Here is a 20,017-nt window from a genome sequence, read left to right on the forward strand (position 1 = left end):
CAACCCGAGCCACAGGCCTTTGCCAAAACTTTAATCAGAGTTAATGTTTCAGGTCCGGTGACGCTCCCTCAGAACAGTTCTGAGGAAGGGGCACCAGACACGAAACGTTAACTCTGATTTGTTTCTTCACAGATGCTACCAGATCTGCTGAGGTTTTCCAGCAACTTCTGTTTTTGTTCCTGGTGTCTTTCTGTCTGGGCTCTCTTTTGTTCAGGGGATAAATTGTTGGGTGCATGTATATCCAGATTAACTGTTGCCTTTTACTTTATGTTAATATCATTAGCACCTGGGTGCTGTGTTTGCACTGTGTCTGCTGCGTGGGTTTTGTGATTTCAGAGTTTTACTTGGCCAATGTACCCAACATCCCTTGCTGTTTGGCCGAGTTACCAATCTATATTTTAGCAGCCTAGACACTGCTACAGTGTCCTGCACACATTTATCAAACATAATTATCAAATAAGGCTTTAAGAAACTTGCACTATAAGATGGAATTCCTACATGGATATTTATTTCTTAGGTCTAAACCAAAATTATAATAAGTCAGGCAGAAAATGAGGTGGTAACGGAGGAAGAGAAGTATTAACCCAGCCCTATTAATTAACTCTTGTTAGTTAGTAGATATTCATCAACACTGTGAAATTGGCTTTGACAACAATGATTTTAACAACATTAATTCTATAATTCTACTATTCTTAAATGTATTAAAAGGCGCAATACCCACCGCTGAGTAATTCAACGTCATTTTGTGACTGTCATGATTGTGTAATTAAAATTTGACCTAATCTAGGAGGGTGTGGCTGTTGCTACCATAGCTATAGTGGGCACATTCACCACTCATGCAGTCACAGTGATACCACAGTTAACTGCTTGAATTAAAGAATAAAATCAAACAAAGTATTTATTTCAAATGTTTTATATTATTCAATCCAAGTTCTGGATCGCATTCATATAGCCCCACTCTCAACACTTGTCCACGCTGCTTTCAAACACTAAACGCCCCCAGTCCACTCACTTTCCTGTTCCGTTGCTGTTTGCCATTTGACGAGTATAGAAATGACCAGAATATGGAGTGGAGCAGTGACTGAAGAACTTAGCAGAGCAGGAACTGGAACCCAATGAGAGACAGCACCAGAGAATGGATTCTCAACAGGAAGAATGCCAAATTGGCAACGCACTGCTGTACTGAGTCAGTCTGCCAAGGGATATGTATGCAGTGCCATTAAACAGAAATAAAGGATCCCTCACTTCCTCCCAAACCTATTCTCCACAGATGACCTGTGAGAGAATTCTCTAACAATTCAACCTCTAGAAATACTGAATTTGAACTTCAGGATTTCAACCTTCTTCACTTCACACAAGTTACAGGCTTGTGAAGTACATGCTTGGTGTGGTTATGATAGCTTTGTCTTGCTGACAATTCTCAATATTAGAATTAAGAGTAGATTTAATAGAATGATTGTACAGGATTTCAGAGAGTTGACAGGAAGGAACTGTTCCCACCAGCAAGGGTATAATGAGAGGGCAACGATTTTGAAATGAGAAGATTTTAGGTGCACAGAAAGTCATTACAATCTAGAATGCACTTGTTGAAAGAGGAGATGGAAGCAAATTCCAAAGCAGCTTTCAAAAAGGGATTGGATATTTATATTTGACATAGAATTGTCCAGGACTACGGAAGACAGGACTAACTGGATAAAATTTGAGAAGAGGTAATCCACGCTGAATGTCTTCGTTCGGTGCTGCATAATTAAGTTGACCCGATATCAAGTTAACAAACAGTGCCAGCAATAAAGAAATAACAATTTCAGCAACAGAAAAGGACAATTAGAGAAAGTATAATTCCTGCAACAGTGGAAGGATACTTCCAGCAATAGAACAAGGGTGAAAGCATGGAGGATAAACCAATAGATGAGACCAAGAGGGAATAGTTGTAAGATGAACTGGACTCAAGGGATCAAGTCGGGGCAAGTGGGCTGATGCCAGATGAGATAAAAGTTGGAGTAGACTGATAAGGTTGGATGGCCTGATGCATCAGAGAATATGGACAAATTGGTAGGTACATTTTATAGTACTTACATTTTTTAGGTGTTTCCAGGGCTGACTGTAAAACATAAATGTGAAGTGAGTGGTAATTCATTCTGGCATGCTTCCTGTATTTGATTTGGTAATGTATTTCTCCGTGCTGACCACATCATCAATAACATCAAGTACAACGATAGACAATGATAGCACAGAAGAAGGCCCCATCTAGTATATCAGGAACAAAAACAAAGTTGCTGGATAAGCTCAGTAGGTCTGGCAGCATCTGTGGAGGAGAAAACAGAGTTAACGTTTTGGGTCCGGTGACCCTTCCTCAGAACTGATGGTGGCTGGGAAAACGTCAGTTTATATGCAGAAAATAAGGAGGTAGGTGGAATAGGGAGTAAACAATAGGATAGAGAGAAAGACAGTCGGAAAGACAAAGGAGTTGCTAATGATCAGGCTGGGAGGGTGAGTAGTTGTTAATGGGGACTGTTAGTGGTTAACAACTGGGGCTGTGTAGTAGCAGGCTATGTGGTAACAAGGCCTGGTGTGTGGGGTGGGGGACTGGGACTTGGGACAGTTTAGGCCCTAAGATTATTGAACTCAATATTGAGTCCGGAGGGCTGTAGGGTCCCCAAGCATAAAATGAGATGTTGTTCCTCCAGCTTGCGCTGGGCTTCACTGGAACACTGTAGCAAGCTGGAGACAGAGATGTTGGCCAGGGAGCAAGGTGGTGCATTGAAGTGACAGGCAACAGGTAGTTCAGGGTCTTTTTTGCGAGTAGAACGTAGATGTTCTGCGAGCGGTCGCCAAGTCTACGCTTCGTTTCCCCAATGTAGAGGAGACCACATTGTGAGCAGCGAATTCTTGGAAGTGCAGGTGAAGTGTTGCTTCACCTGGAAGGTATGTTTGGGCCCTTGGATTCTGGGGAGGGAGGAGGTAAATGCGCAGGTGTTGCATCTTCGCCAGTTGCAGGGGAAGGTGCCGTAGGCCTGTGGGGAGTTGTTGGGGGTGAAGGAAGTGTGGACCAGGGTGTCCCGGAGGGAACGGTCCCTGCGGAAGGCGGACAAGGGAGGGGAGGGGAATATGTTTCTGGTGGTGGCATCTTGCTGGAAGTGGCGGAAATGGCATCTGATAATCTTCTGGATGTGAATGCTGGTGGGATAATAGGTGAGGATAAGGGGAACCCTATTGCTGTTGAACGAGGGAAGAGAAGGGGTGAGGGCAGAAGTGCGGGAGATGGTTCGAACCCGATTGAGGGCCCTGTTGACAATGGAGCTGGGGAATCCTCGGTTGAGGAAGAATGTGGACATTTTGGAGGCTCCCTTGTCGAAGTTGGCCTCATCTGAACATATGCGACGGAGATGGAGGAACTTAGAGAATGGGATGGAGTCTTTACAGGAAGTGGGGTGTGAGGATGTATAGTCCAGGTGGATGGTTCCCATCTAGTATATGCTGCCTCTTTGCTTTTGCAGCCCAAATCTTCTCTCTTCTGCCACCCTACAATCTTGTATGTTACTGGGCTGCAAATATTTATCCAATTGATCTGTAAAAGATCAAATGATTCCTGCTTCAACCACTCCCTGTGGCAAAGCACTCCATGTGGTTAGCAATCAAAAAGTGCAAGAATGCTGCTGAGCCAGCTAAAGAGCCACTTAACTGGTATAAATAGTGCTCTGTGGGCCAATCCAGCACTGGAGCATGTAATTTCTGTGAGAAATGAAGGGAATGAGGCAAGATTTACAGATTAAGAGCTGCAGATCATGGTAGATGCCATTACAGCACAGAGATTGCTCTTCATAGAGTGCAAATGCAAGCCATGAGTTCCCAGAGAGTGAACAAATCAGGTAGGTTCCATCATTTAGGATGTTAATGACAGGTTATATGTCTGACAAGCATAGTAGGATATCCAGAAGATGAGAAACATGAACAAAAGTGCCAATATAAAGAATGAGACTGAACATGAATCAATTGAGCGTAGAATGAGGAGGCTATAAATGTGAGTTTCAGATGAAAAGGAAGTTTTACACATGTAATAGCGTCTTCCACAATCTCTGGACATCCTAGATGACTTTTCAGCCAATTAAGGTAAGTTCACTTTACTGAGCTATTATAGATAACATAAGTTGATCCACTAATCAGCTACAAAAATGATAAAGGGAAGAAATTAGCACAGCAATGTCAGAAAAGAAAAATGTGAATTTAATGCAGTTAAAACTGAAGACTGATCATTGATACATACAGCTCACAATTACAATGCACTCAGTCAGTTCTTAAAACATCCTGACATGATTTCTCTTGGCAAGCTACATTTCATTTAAGCAAGTTCCACATCATGTCATAAAATACAGAACATGAAAAGCATTTATCGTTCGATAAATATTTTTCTTCTCCCTGAAGAGGAAATTCAGCTTCACAGAAGATGCAGGTTTAAGGAACTCGGCAAAGCAAAAGAAGGGCTCCCTTTTAAGTTAGGAGTTCTCCTTACTCCCTGTCATTGAGCAACAAATTCCAGATAAGCAGGATTTTTAATCAAAGATATGGCGATCGATGAGGGAACATAGCATCCTGGGAAATTTTTTGTTGCATTATCCTGTCAACTGAGAATTCAAGTGAGAACTGAGAACATCAACAACTGAGAAGTGATACCAGATAGAAAACGTGCAAACCATAGGAGAGGAATACACCGTAACTTTTCTTCTAATCTGCATACTTGCTTTCTCTATGTCAAATAGTTGAAGCAGGTGTAAGTCAGGAAGTGCTCTGCCTGTCAACATAGCAACAATATTTTCAACCGAGTTCCCTTTGACTTCCAATGTGTTCTTTTCTTCAGATTTAACACGATATCACCAGCAGCAACTGAAACCCTTCCACTCACCAGGGTCAGTGCAACACAAATCTTTATTACTTTAACAAAAGGCGATCCAAAAGACATGCATGATAATGAATGACTGGCTACAGCTATTGAATGAAACCAGTGGTCCCACTGAGTGATCCACAGGTGCAATCAGCTAAACAAATCACTGAGTTCTGAATAATATTCATATTCAGACTCAAAATCTTAATTCTGTTTCTTTATTCACAGACGCTGCCAGACGTGCTGAGTTTCTCCAACCCATGCTACTTTTACATTAGCACAAATCACTTGTTCTCATGTAATGTATGATGCAAACAGTTGGTACAATGTGGAATTATGCTGTTGAGAAAGGGTTCTCTAACCTGCAGAATAACTTTAAGTATAGGAGCATCAATGGTACCTGCAGGCCAGACAAGAAACAGTCACGTAGTTGCAATATTGCACGACAGGACTTCCATTTCATGCTGCTGTGGCATTGAGACCTTGTGATGCTGCATTGTGCCTGATTGGAAAGATGGCCAAAGCTACCAACAGGATCAGAAATCACCCAACACCAGGTTATGGTCCAACAGGTTTATTTGAAAACATAAGCTTTCGGAACCTCAGTCCTATCTTCAGGTGTTAGAAGAAGGATTGAGTCTCTGAAAGCTTGTGTTTTCAAATAAACCTGTTGGACTATAACATGGTGTTGTGTGATTTCTGACATTGTCCATCCCAGTCCAACACCTGCACCTCCATATCATGGATACCAACAGGGGCCATTGCCACTAGAAACAATGCATTATTGATGGCTCTGACCAGTTTCTTGTCTGCAGCTGATTTAATAATATTCTGCCATAGTACATCAAACAGTAGAATAAAAAAACAGCAAAAATAACAACATACATGGCATTTCTAACATTGTAAAAGAGCTTGAGGTGCTTGATAGGAGCACTATGAGGCAAAATGTGTCAAACCAAATAGGAAGGTGACAAAAAGATTCGTCAAAGAGGGGCTTTTTAAGAAGTGTATTTGGGGAAAGACAAGTAACATAGAAGAAAAGTTGAAGAGAAGATTCCAGGATGTTGGGTCTCGGCAACTGAATGGATGACTATCAATGGTGGAGCAGTTCATATCGAAAATCGACAGAGACACCATGTCAGAAACTTGAACCAGAAATGCTGGGCTTACTGTATGTTTGCCTTGGAAAAGCAACAGTTGTTACCTGCTCTAATGCACTGAATTGCAAACATAACTACAGACAGGGCCACAATCAACATGTACAATCACCCCTGACCTGACTTAACCCAACTACGTCTCCAAAACTAAAACAGAAATTGCTGGAGAAACTCAGCAGATCTGGCAGCATCTGTGGAGAGAAAACAAATTTCAGCCCCTTCTTCATAACAGAGACCTTTCCACTGTCCTGACCTGACTACCGCTCAATCCGAAGATATCCTTACCACTCAACTACCACCCAACCCAAGCCAACTGCACCCATCTGACTAATTCCTGAACACAATTTGATTACCCAAACACAACTACCTCTCCCCATGTCTACCTGGCCACTCACTGAGTCATTCACTCACCTCACTCCCTTTTTCATCCACTTACCCATTCAGCCACTCTCCCACTCATTTACTCCTCCATTCATTCACCCATTCACTCACTCACTCACTCACTCACTCACACACCCATTCAGTCATCCACCCCTTCAATCCCCACCTACTCACTCATCCTCTCACCCACTTGTCTATTTACTAATCGGCTCACCAACCCACTGAAAGACTGAAGACATTTAAAAATGGAAGTACTGGAGCCAATGTCAAGAAAAGGAAGTGTGTCCTTTCATCACCTGTTTTTTCTTGTGCTCAGCAGTATTCCCTGAGAAAGGATACATGCTCCCATTTATGCGTCAGTCAGGATTGGATAGCCCAGCTAATAAGTAAGAAAAAAAGGTGCAGGCTGCAGAAACTTTCAATGTGGATGACAATTGTCCACCCATGGAATGTTCAAATTCATAAGAAAAGCAATGTGTATGAAGGCCATTATTAAACTGTAGACAAATCAGTCAAAACTTACCTTCTGCGAGGCTTTACTATTAATATATCAGTAAATTATGTGTTTGAATGGTAATAACATTTCAAAACTTCTTGGATTACCACTCTCATGTTAACCACCTTGCCAGTATATTTTAGTTTTTGATTGGGGCTGGAGGATAGGGCTGGATTATAATCTAATGAGTATGACCATCGCCAATAGCAGATTTGCAAAATATTTCAGGTCAGTGCCTTTTCATCATCTTCTAGTCTATCTGTTGTAGACTGTCATATACTCCTTGCTGGAGGATGCAGGGTTGTGTAGCTGGATCATGAGCTGCATAAAGGTTTGGTAAAACATATTTGAACCAGCCAGCCAACTACTTCCTGGAAACTTTCACTGTTTTATGACAAAATTTGGAAGAAAGTGAGCAACTATCAAATGGCACCATTTCTGCTGATAAATAGCCTGGTATGTATCATATGTGTACAAATAGTTGAGCACCACCAAGATGATGATTTCATACGGACTTTGTGAAAGAACAGATTCGGATATTGACAGGGTCTTCCTCATGGCCCCTGTAACAATGTCCATTATATCAATATGATATATACATAGTTGCTATCATGCCACAAATACATCTTGTTTAAGGCAAGAGTTTCTTCTCATTAGACTACTAAGTGGTTTTCTTCTATTACATTAGACGAAGCGGGCCCTGTAAATACCTACCAGGAAAGAGGATGGAAATGGGGAAAAGTATGACTTTATTGTGGTGAAGAATGTTTACATTATATAAATTATCCTTGTACAATGAACTGTGGGGATTCATGAATTTATTCAGTTAATGACTTTTCAATTCTTTAACTAGCTCAGATTGTCCCCAGCATTTAGCTCAACTGCTGAAGCACATTTTCTATGGTAATTTTTAAGCTAATATTCAATTCCAGACTCATTTATTTTTTAAGATATATTTCCTATGAATCTAAATGATAAACTATGAGTAAATAATCAGACATTGTTTCTACAATACACCATTTTCTCTGCCACCATTTTCAGTGACTGACAGCTGTAATGCAGTATTTGTAGAGAAAACCGCATCTGCTCCCAAGATGGAGCGTTCTACTCCCGGACATCCCAGATGTCCTCCTACTTCAAGGACTGCAATTACCCCAACTCTGTTGATCAAAGATGCCCTCAACCACATCTCTTGCATTTCCTGCACTTCTGCCCTCAAACACCCTCCTCCCAACAAAACTCCAAACAGTTTTCTTTGCAGATCTCAGCTCCATGTAATGCAGTATTTATTTCTCAAACTTTATCCAATTCTAAATCCCAGCATTGAATGACTGTAAAGGATAACCAACACTGTAGGCCTTTCAGTGGTGTTTATATTTCATGTATCTTCAGTTTCTGTGAAATTCAGATAAACTATTGTTTAGATGGGTCGGACCCTAATAAGTCGTCAATTGCCTATTTAGGAAATAGTTGCATGGACTCGGGGCTGTAATCGCTATTATATTGTGAACAATATTCACTAAGATTTAGCAATTTGCATTTATACTTTGGCAGAAAATTTATTCTGATAATGCTAGAACACTTTCTTTACAACTTTGATGAAAATTTATTTGATTCTGTAGCTCCGCAGAAAATATAAATATGCTTTGAGTATATATTTAACATCAGAGCACATAGTGACTACAATAACTATTCTCCCAAGAACCAAGAATTGAAATCTCAAGCAGAAAGTTTTGCAACGCCAATCAGAATTTTCTACACATGGTAGGGGTGCTACTTATCTGTTTGCAGAACACTTCAGTGGAAAATGTTCTCTGAATTTATTAACGTCACAGTTTAAAGTACTGGGCACATGATTAGATAAAATTAAACTCCCAAAGTCTGGCAGTTAATTAAGGATTAAGTGATGTAGCAACGCCTCTGAGAACAAAAGAAGGAAAGGAAGGTCATGTGATTGAGCTGTTCTGGTCATGAAGGATCTCAAAATAATTGATTGTGGAAAATGGATCTATATTGTGAAGGGCATAAATATCACAGAAGGCATAATTAAACAAGTTCAGAGAAAGAAGTGTATTCAGATGGACAAAAAGTTAATAAAGCTGTAGTAAGAATTACATGAATAGAAAGCAACAGCAAGGCTGATTTTCGTACTGAGGACAATGTTCTTTTTAAGCAATCAGAGTTTGGCGATGGTTGGGATGAAGTTGACCATGGAATGGGGGGTTTAACTATGATCCAGTCTGTCTTTACATAAATGCTCAGTTTTCCATGTCCCCTATAGTGTTGAAGTAGCTTGTTGTCTTTATTTGCCATATCATATCAATGTACTTTGGATATTGCCATAGCCAAGTAGTTCCAACACTTTATTAACATTATATCCATTACTACAGTTTAATATAAAATGCTGCTTTCCCTTAGTCTCCATTTCAGACTCTCACTCTGAGGTGTAGAGCTGGATTAACACAGCAGGCAAAGCAGCATCAGAGGAGCAGGAAAGCTGACGTTTCGGGCCTAGACCCTTCTTCAGAAAAGAAGACCCTTCTTCTTCATTTTCTGAAGAAGGGTCTAGGCCCAAAACGTCAGCTTTCCTGCTCCTCTGATGCTGCTTGGCCTGCTGTGTTCATCCAGCTCTACACTTTATTATCTCAGATTCTCCAGCATCTGCAGTTCCTACTATCTCTCACTCTGAGGGTTCTTTTATGTCATAATTACATCATCAGTTGCATCTCAGGCTAATTTGTATTAATACGTCACTCCACAGTCTATAGCTAGCATTTATTTCATTAACAGTTGCATGTCTTATCATTGCGCACACGTAAATGCAACATTGCGGAGCTACATCATTGCAAAGCACAAAACAGCAGCTGATTGTAACCAAGATGGCACTGCCCATATATTCCCAAACAAGATGGCACTGCCCATATATTCACAAACAAGATCGGGACAAACTCCTGGGCATTCACTAAAATCAATTGACACTTATGTGGGAGACAAAATGTCACCCTAGTGCACTTTCCAGGAGACAGTTCCAAGGACAGGAGCACTTTTGTGATAAACCTTGCCTCCAATGTTATCAAAGTGCAAAACTGCATTGTAAAAGGGGTACTTTTATCCATTTTAAAATGATGGCTTTTGAAACTTGCAGCCACAAAGAAGGGAACTGAACTGTAAAATGACATCATAAAGAATAGCAGCCTGTGGTAAAAAAAAATGTTTTAAAAGAATACAGGTTAAAACAAATGTCATTTTTTGCTCCAAAACAAACAGAAGGAGCAGGAGACAACGTTTCAGTTGATTTTAATGACAAGGAGCCAACACTTACAAGATTGTCTCTTTTGAACTATTTGGAGACCCTGTTATAGCTGTGTAATGTTATGGAAATATCTGGACTTGCATGGATTACAATGATGATCTTTGGTGGCCATCTTCCACAGTGGGAATATAAACTCCATTTATTAACACAATTTCAATAAATAGAAACCCGGAGGAGATCTTTTTCCAACCAAACAGCGGAACATGGTCATTTGAAAGGAATGGGAAAACTACACATTGCATGCAGATGAGATCAAAAGCAGTTATGTTGACCACAACTTAACCCAATGAGTTATCACAACCAAACAAATTCCATAACGTCTGTGTCTAACTCAAATATTGGGTTAAATCATCTGGGGCTTTGTATGGAGCAAGGGCTGTTACACATCTCAAAGATCATAGAACCCCTACAGCATGGAAACAGGCCCTTCGGCCCAATAAGTCCACACCGACTCTCAGAACATCCCCCTATAACCCTCCAATCTAGGCATCCCTGAACACTACAGGCAATTTAGCATGGCCAATCCACCTAGCCTGCACATCTTTGGACTGTGGGAGGAAACCCATGCAGACACGGGGGGCATGTGCAAACTCCACACAGACAGTTGCCTGGCGTGGAATTGAACCTGTGTCCCTGGCACTGTAAGGCAGCAGCATTAACCACTGCGCCAACATGCCAATCTCATTATCCACTCTCATCTTCATTGAACCAATCCATTCATATGAAGATGGTGAGAGGTCAGAGACATCAAACAGTTTCATGTTTCTTACCTTTCTGTGCAACTCTATTCATTTTCCTCAATATGGTTTCATTTCCTTCCAAAATTAAACTTCTTTTCAACAACACCAACAGAAATCAAATTAGATTGAGGCAATAAATTGCCAGTCCGGCTTTCTGTTTGTTCTTTTATGGAATGGCTGGCACACAGAAGGATGCCATTTTGCATTGTTAAGTGAAGCATAGAGTTTAAGAGTAGGGAGGTTATGCAGGAGCTGTGTAAAACGTTGGTTAAGCCATGGTTGGAAAATTGTGTGCAGTTCTGGAATCTACATTCGAGGAAGAATGTGAATGCACTAGAGAGAGTGCAGAGGAAACTTACCAGGATGTTGCCCAGGCTGGATAATTTAGTTAAAAACAGAGATTGGATAGACAGAGGCTGTTTTCCTTGGAGCAGAGGAATCTGAGGAGGGACATGATTGAGATGCAGGGAATTATAAGGGGCACAGTTAGGGCAGACAGGTGGGAACTTTTTTCCCTTGGCAGAGTGATCGATGATCAGAAAGCATAAACTTAAGGTAAGGGGCAGGAAGTTTTGAGGGGATTTAAGGAAAAGAAAACTACCTAGATCATGTTGAGAATCTGGGACTCACTGCCTGTAAGTTTGGTAGAAGCATAAACCCTCATAATATTAAAAAAATTAAATATGCACTTAATATGACAAAGCATACAAAGCTATGGGCCAAGTGCTGGAAAAATGGGATTACAATAGTTAAGTGCCACAACAATGCCACCCGGAGGTTGCAGGAACAGCACCTCATATTTCGCTTGGGAACCCTGCAGCCCAATGGTATCAATGTGGACTTCACAAGCTTCAAAATCTCCCTTCCCCCGACTGCATCCCAAAACCAGCCCAGCTTGTCCCCGCCTCCCTAACCTGTCCTTCCTCCCACCTATCCCCTCCTCCCACCTCAAACTCCACCCCCATCTCCAACCTACTAGCCTCATCCCGCCTCCTTGACCTGTCCGTCCTCCCTGGACTGACCTATCCCCTCCCTAACTCCCTACCTACATTCACCTTTACTGGCTCCATCCCCGCCTCTTTGACCTGTCTGTCTCCTCTCCACCTATCTTCTGCTTTATCCATCTTCTATCTGCCTCCCCCTCTCTCCCTATTTATTTCAGAATCCCCTTCCCCTCCCTCATTTCTGAAGAAGGGTCTAGACCCGAAACGTCAGCTTTCCTGCTCCTCTGATGCTGCTTGGCCTGCTGTGTTCATCCAGCTCTACACCTTGTTGTCTTACAATAGTTAAGTGTCTGTTTTTGACTGGCGCAGACTCAATGAGCTGAAAGGCCTTTATTCTGTGTTGTAGACACCTAGGACTCTACACAAATATGTTTTGTTGTTTTAACTGCCACTTTTGATCTCAACAAAATATTTTAATGTGATTTCAGCTTACAATACATGATTTTGATTGCATTACTCACTGACATTACCATTATTAGATGCCTGCAAGATTGTTCTGAATCTAAATTACCATCAGGAAAATGAAAGCCCACACCATAGAGATTGGTAATTCTTTACAGGCAAATTTCTTTGAGGTTAGCAGTAAGCCCATTACTTCATTGTTGGCAGCAAAATTTAGCCAATAATTCTCTCCAGAAATTTTCTGGATTGGCCGCTGTAACTATAGTGGTTGATCAGTCATATCTACATTCATGCATTCTGTCTGGAGTTTCCAGTATCTGTCAATCTTTCATCAAGGTTAACACAGCTGCCTATGAGAACCCTGAAGGTTGTTCTAGTGTCTGAGAGGTGTAAACACTTAATAAATCACAAGTGACATAATTGGCTAAATTCACATTTCAACTTTTTTTTCAATTTGTTGAGAAAATAAGTACCTGAAGGAAGGCATGATTTTACCCCATCTAATCACTTCTTTGCCATATTGTCTCTCACCCTCTTTTCTCTCTTCATTGTCTCCCTGCTTCCCTCTCTTTCTGAAAAGTTAAGCATCATTTGGAATAATTATTACGAACCTCAGTGACCAGGCAGTGCCATACATCTAGAGGGCAGACAGTCTGATTTACTGTCAGTATAAAAGAGCAGCTGTTGTGTTGTGCGGTCTAACACCTTTTACATTGCACATACTTGTCAAACTGCAGAATATACATTACTTGATTTAATGCTCAGATCATCATAAAACTGGGCAGCCTTCAAAGTGAGATATTTCTAAGGGATGTATATACTGCCTTATATTTTAATGCACTACCAGTGTATTGTTAAGGACAACTTTATGAATGTGTACTCCATTAGGAAACCCCACCTGCTAGGAGCACACATGGTGAAAACACAGCCATGCTGCCCAGGATTTTCTAAATGTCAAGTTACTCCCATGCTCTGACATCTGATTGATCAATTTATTGGTTGCCTTTATTCAGATGAAAATTGGCTCTGAGTATGAGCCAGGTGCTTCTAATTAAGAGAACCAAGCATAACATGATGATAGATGGTTATTTAGCTTAAACTATAACCAAAAAATTAATAACCAGAAATTATGACAGGCAATTATGCATTCTGATATCACACAGTATAATGTTGAAGCCTTAAGTAACCTAAATCTATTTTTCGAACTATCTGACTTTCTCTTCAGTCTCTATTGCACTGGCGCAGAGCCTTGGAAGATTTGACTCATTACAAGTCTCCAACACAAAGATCACAACTGCACCTCTGTGAAATGGTCCCACTTCTGCCAAAACCTCACCCTTCTGATGCAAAAACTTCCAACCACACCTCTATCCCTCCAGACTGATAACTTCAATGCTCTCCAGGACAGACTCCTATCTTCCATCCATCTTTGATCTTTCAATAAATTACCTCCAAGTAAAAGAGCCCCAAGGAAGTAGTGATCATAACGTGATAGAAATTAATATTCAGTTTGAGAGTGAGAAGCTTGGTCAGAAAGAGCTGAGTTTAACTTAAATAAAGGGAATTACAGTGAAATGAGGATCGAGTTTGCTAAAGTGAGTCATGCAGATAGATTAGCAGGAATGAGAGTAACCAAGCAATGGCAGATGTTAAAGGAGCTACTTCATGGCTCTCAGCAAAAATACATTCCAGTAAGGAGAAAAGATTCTAAAAGAGGAATAAACCAACCATGGCTAACTAAGGAATTTAAGGAGATTCTTAAGCAAATAAAAGCATATAAGGAGGCCAAAGTCAGAGATAACACCAAAGACTAGAATAAATACAGAATCCAGCAAAGGAGGACTAAAAAGATAATTAAGACAGAGAAAATAAACTATAAGGGCAAACTCGTCAGGAATATAGCAACTGACAATAAGAGGTGCTTTAAATATATAAAAAGAGAGAGGTCAAAGTGAACATAGGTCCCATAGAAAATAAATCTGGGAGATAATTTTGGGGAGCAAGGAAATAGTAGAGGAGTTAAACAGATATTTTGCATAAGTCTTCATGATGGAAGAAACTTAGAACAAAATTTTATAATAAAGAATTCAGGGGAGGAATTAAGTACCATCGCCATCACTAAAAACATAGTATTAGGCAAACTAATGACGCTAAAGGCAGATAAGTTCCCTGAACCTGATTCTTCCATCGCAAGATCATAAAAGAGATAGATAAAGAATAGTGGATGAATTAGTTTGATTTTCTGAAAATTGCTGAATCCTGGAGAAATACCAGAGGATTGCAAAATGGTTAATGTGACATCCTTGTTCAAAAAGTAGGTAGCTACAGGTCAATTAGCCTAACATCTATTGTGGAAAACATATTAGAATCAATTAGCAAGGAAGTAATGACAGAAATTTTGGAAAATCATAATCTAGTCAAGCAAAGTCAACATGTCTTCATGAAAGGGAAATCGTGTCTGACTAATTTATCAGAGTTTTTCAAGGAAATCTCAACCAGAGTGGATAGAAAGGAATCAGTAGATGTATTTGGACTTTCAGCAGATGTTCGACAAGGGACCTCACAAAAGGTTAAGTCATGAGGTAAGAGTCCATGGTGTTGGATGTAGTATATTGGCACAGGCAAATGGGCAAAAAACAGCGAGTGGAGATAAGGGGTTCATTCTCGGATTGGCAACCCATAACCATAGGGATCGGTGCTGGGATCATAACTGTTTACAATATCTAGTAATGACTTGGAGGAAGGAAGTAAATATACTTTAACCAAAACAGGTTGCAGAGAGATAGTTTAATTAAATGGGAAAAAGTTGGCAAGTGAAGTATAATGCGGGAACACACAAAGTTATTCATTTTAAAAGGGAGAATAAAAGAACAGAGTCGGTGAGAAATAGCTCTGATAGGAGGAATTTTGCAGCATCTTCCACATGTACTTATCTGTACTTGGAACATGCGTTGCAGGTGGATCACTTGTTGGGCCACATCCTGGATTGTGGGCTACCTGTTGGACAAGCCTGGTCTAAATAATGCATTGAAATTGTCTACTAGGCCCTGAAAAAAAGCTATCCTATGTTAATTGCCTATATATTAACATTCATCATCTGGAGTGTGAAAGTAACACAAATACTTTCAAATGTCTCTGAGCACACAATTTCTATACTGCAGGTATTCCAAATTCCATTTCATGCAAAGAAAAGTATTCTAATCGCATTTTTCAGCACTTGGCCCATAGCCTGGGACCAACAGCCAGTGCTTCATACAAAGAAACCCCTTTCCTATGAGAAGCCATGATGATAAGCTTGTTGTTTTGCGACAGAAAATAAAAATATACGATAGCATCAAAAAGATGAACCACTGCAGAACGTCACATGAATGTAATGAGTAACATCCCCTGTCTCTCATACTATAATTCCCAATTTGGGACCCCATTGCTGCTGCAACATAGAGATAGAGAGAATTTTAAAATAAGAGGAACTTCAAGTGCCATCGAACTCATTCTAAAAAAAGACTAATTGCAGTTCAAAATTCAGTTTTCAAGAGAACAACAAACTCAGCCATGAATGCCAGTGAAACATCAAAATCAGTATTAGAAAGTATAATTCTTTCACATATGAACTATATTTTCATTTTCAGTTCCCCAACCCCCTTTCCTTGAACTTACTCTGTTTGTTTACATGGTAGTGCATCTGATGTTATGGAATTCAAGGCAGGTTTTTACTCTTCTCGTAAGTTTTTTTTACTTTACTTAAGTGAGTTTAAAATCAAACTAACATTGGACATAATTTTGTTTTCTAAGATTCAGAGTGCAGACAGATGTAAAAAGTGAGAGGGAATCCCACTTAAGGGCAGGTCAGGTTTTCCTGCATGATTGCATTCTTTTCAACTCATTATATTCATTTACAGGTCGACAGCCTCTGGGTGGGTGGCTGGAGGGGCACCATAATTAAAAGGCACCTGGATAGCACGTCGGTCTCTACAAGTCAGGAGCATCACTCATCCTGTGCTCTCCACCCTTTCCCATCCTTGGAGATGTCGGAGATTCACCAAATGGCAGCACCAAACTTTGGTGATAACTTCCTAGACTTCAATCTGAGAATACCTCCAGGAGGAATGGGATGCATTGTTTTTTGAGAGGTGGCAACAAGAAGTCATCCTGAGTGACCAAAGACAGTTTGGAGCAAGTTGGCTGCAAAAGTCAGATCATCAAAAGAGACTGGGTTGAGTGCCACATTGATTTGTTATGCGCCAGCACTGTATGTATCACCACAGGTAGTTCTGCTATAACAGGTGTTTTGTTAACACGAATTGGCTGTAAAGCAATTGATAAAAGTGGATGCTGTTTGGAGAATGTGAACTTTCTACTGTACAGTACAGCGATTTTCCTGTAACGCGATTTTCTATGGCAATTTTCTATAGCGTGATTTTCTACAGTGTGAGGTCACACAAGAATGCATCTCTCACATTATAGGAGAACTAACTGTATCTACTCAATGTTCCATGTTTCAATGTATTTGATTTTCCTTGTTGGTTTACTCCTGCACAGGATTTTCAATATTGGGTAACACATATCTCCAATATGTTCCTCATATGTAATCAGTACAGCTACTGCTTACATCACAGTGCTGCTACCTCTCTCATATCCGCCAAAACAGAAAAGGAGCTACAACACTCAACAGCTCATTCAACATCAACTCACTGACCTTTCAACATATCTAGGAGAACTTTCACACTTGAGACCTTTTCACCAGAGACTTGCAAGGGGCAAGGTCACGACAATACAAGATAACTTCAGGATGAACACCTCACAGGCATCCTAGGCAGATGCTCATGTACACATACTACTATCTCTTTAATGCTACTGGCATTCTACTGGAGAAAAACAGGCACAATAAACATGAGCATGTATATATAGCAGTGGGTCAGGTACCCGATATCAGTTTTTTCATGCATTTTGAGAAGCAGACATTGAGCTGGTAAGTGAGCAAAAAGATATTGCTTGTGCTGAAGGGGAGTTTGGATATCCACAATCATTTGTTGAGAGAGTGTACATGCACCTGTTCCCAACTGCAAGGCAAGCAGCAACATCTCAATGGCCCTTTGCACTTGAGGGAAGCCAACAATGGCTGCAAATCTGAAGGCTCTGGCACTTTTGTGGTCAGAGTCCATTGTGAACTTCAAAACTGGGTTTCCGATAAAGAGCATCAGTAAACTCCTGAATTCACATTGGGCCAACAGGAAGATATCACACATGTGATCTCCCATCCACCATAAGGTCAAATTGTGAATGTTCACTGATGATTAAACAATGCTCAGCACCATTCCTGACTCCTCAGAGACTAGAGCAACAAGATCTGAACAATATACAATTTTGAACTAGATAGTGACAAGTGACATTCATGCAATGCAAGTGCCAGAAAATGACTACTTCCGACAATAGAGAATCAAACCATTACCTATTTCATTCAATGCCATTACCATCACCGAAACCCCCACTATAAACAATCACTATATATCTGAGGTTTACCAGAAAATGAACTGTTCTAGCCGTACAAATACAATGGCTACAAGTGCAGGTTAGAGGCTAGGAATATTGCAGTGGGTAGTTCACACCTGACTTCCCAAAGCCTGTCCACCATCTGCAAGAAACAAGGCAGGAATGTGATCTAATAATCCCCACTTGCTTGGATGTGTGCAGCACCAACAATATTTAAGAAAATCTCGAAGATCAACACTGTGGGAACAGAAGTTGATCAATGGCCCATAAAGTCTGTTCCAACATTCATTGACATCATGGCTGATCTGATAATCCTCAATTTCATTTTCCTACCTTTACCCCATAACCCTTGATTGCTTGACTGAATAAAAGTCTGCCTTTTTTTCCTTATTTTCTTGTTGGAAGTGTGTCTCACTGGCTGGCCAGCATTTACTGCCCATCCCTAGTTGCCCTTGAGAAAGTGTTGGTGATTTGCCTTCTTGAACCACTGTAGACAATGTTCTATGGGTTAACTCACAATACCTTGAGGGAGGGAATTCCAGGAATTTTCCTGAGTGACAATGAAGGAACAGCAATATATTTCCAAGTCAGGATGGTGACTGGTTTGGAAGGGAACTTGAAGGTGGTGATGTTCTCATTTATCTTTTGCCCTTGTCCTTCTAGACGGTAGTCATCGTGGGTTTTGAGGGTATTGTCTATAGATCTTGGGCAAATTTCTGCTATCTGTCTTGTGGATTGTGGACCCTGCTACTACTCAGTGTTGGTGGTGGAAGTAGTGAATACTTGTAGATGTAGTGCCAATCAAATGGGCTGCTTTGTCCTGAATTATGTCAAACGTCTTGAGTGTTGCTGGAGCTGCAGTCATCCAGACACATGGAATGTATTCTATTGCACTCCTGACTTGTGCTTGTAGATGGTGGACAGGTTTTGTGGACTCAGAAGGTGAGTTACTTGCTGCAGTATTTCTAGACTGTGACCGGCTGTCTGCGCCAATGTGTTTACGTGGTGAGTCCAGTTGAGTTTCTTGTTAATAGTAACCCCCAGGATGTTGATAGTGAGGGATTCAGTGACAGTTACACCATTGAATATTAAAGTGTGGTGGAGCTCTTGTTGGAAACTATCATTGCCTGATATTTATGTGGTGCAAAGGTTTTTTACAACTTGTCAGCCCAGGTCTGCATATATTCACCAGGTCTTGCTGCATTTGAACACGGACTGCTTCAGTATCTGAGGAGTCGCAAATGATGATGAACATTGTACAATTGGTGGTGAACTTATCCACTTCTGACCTTATAATGGTCATTGATGAAGCAATTAAAGATGGTTGGACATTGGACACTACACTGAGGAATCCCTGCAGAGATGTCCTGGAGCTGAAATGACTGAGCTCCAACAACCACAACCATCTTCTTGTGTGCCAGGTATGATTCAAACCAAGAGAAGTTTGCCATAGATAACACAGTGTGGAGCTGGAGGAATACAGCAGGCCAGGCACCATCAAAGGAGCAGGAAAGTGACGTTATGGGTCGGGACCCTTCTTCAGAAATGTAGTCGTTACTATCTCTAAGAGAAGTTTGCCTCCTGCTTCCATTGATTGCAGTTTTGCTAAAGCTGATTGATGCCTCACTCAGTCAAATGCGGCTTTGAAGTCAAGGTCTGTCACTATCCCCTCACCTGTGGAATTCAGCTCTTTTGTTTATGTTTAAACTGAGGTTATAATGAGGTCAGGAGCTGAGTGGCCCTGGTAGAACTTAAACTGGACATCACTGAAGAAGTTATTACTGAGCAGGCGCTGCTTGATGACACTATTAATGACACCTTCCATCACTTTACTGATGATCGAAAGTAGACTGATGCGGCAGTAATTGTTTCAGAGCTAGTAGGAACTGCAGATGCTAGAGAATCTGAGATAACAAGGTGTAGAGTTGGATGAACGCAACAGGCCAAGCAGCATCAGAGGAGCAGGATGGCTGATGTTTTGGGCCTAGACCCTTCTTCAGAAATGGGGGAGGGGAAGGGGGTTCTGAAATAAATAGGGAGAGAGGGGGGAGGCGGATAGAAGATGGATAGAGGAGAAGATATGTGGAGAGGAGACAGACAGGTCAAAGAGGCGGGGATGGAGCCAGTAGAGGTGAGTGTAGGTGGGGAGTTAGGG

The sequence above is a fragment of the Rhincodon typus genome, chromosome 7 (assembly GCF_021869965.1).
Source record: "Rhincodon typus isolate 14 chromosome 7, sRhiTyp1.1, whole genome shotgun sequence".
Lineage (NCBI taxonomy): Eukaryota > Metazoa > Chordata > Chondrichthyes > Orectolobiformes > Rhincodontidae > Rhincodon > Rhincodon typus.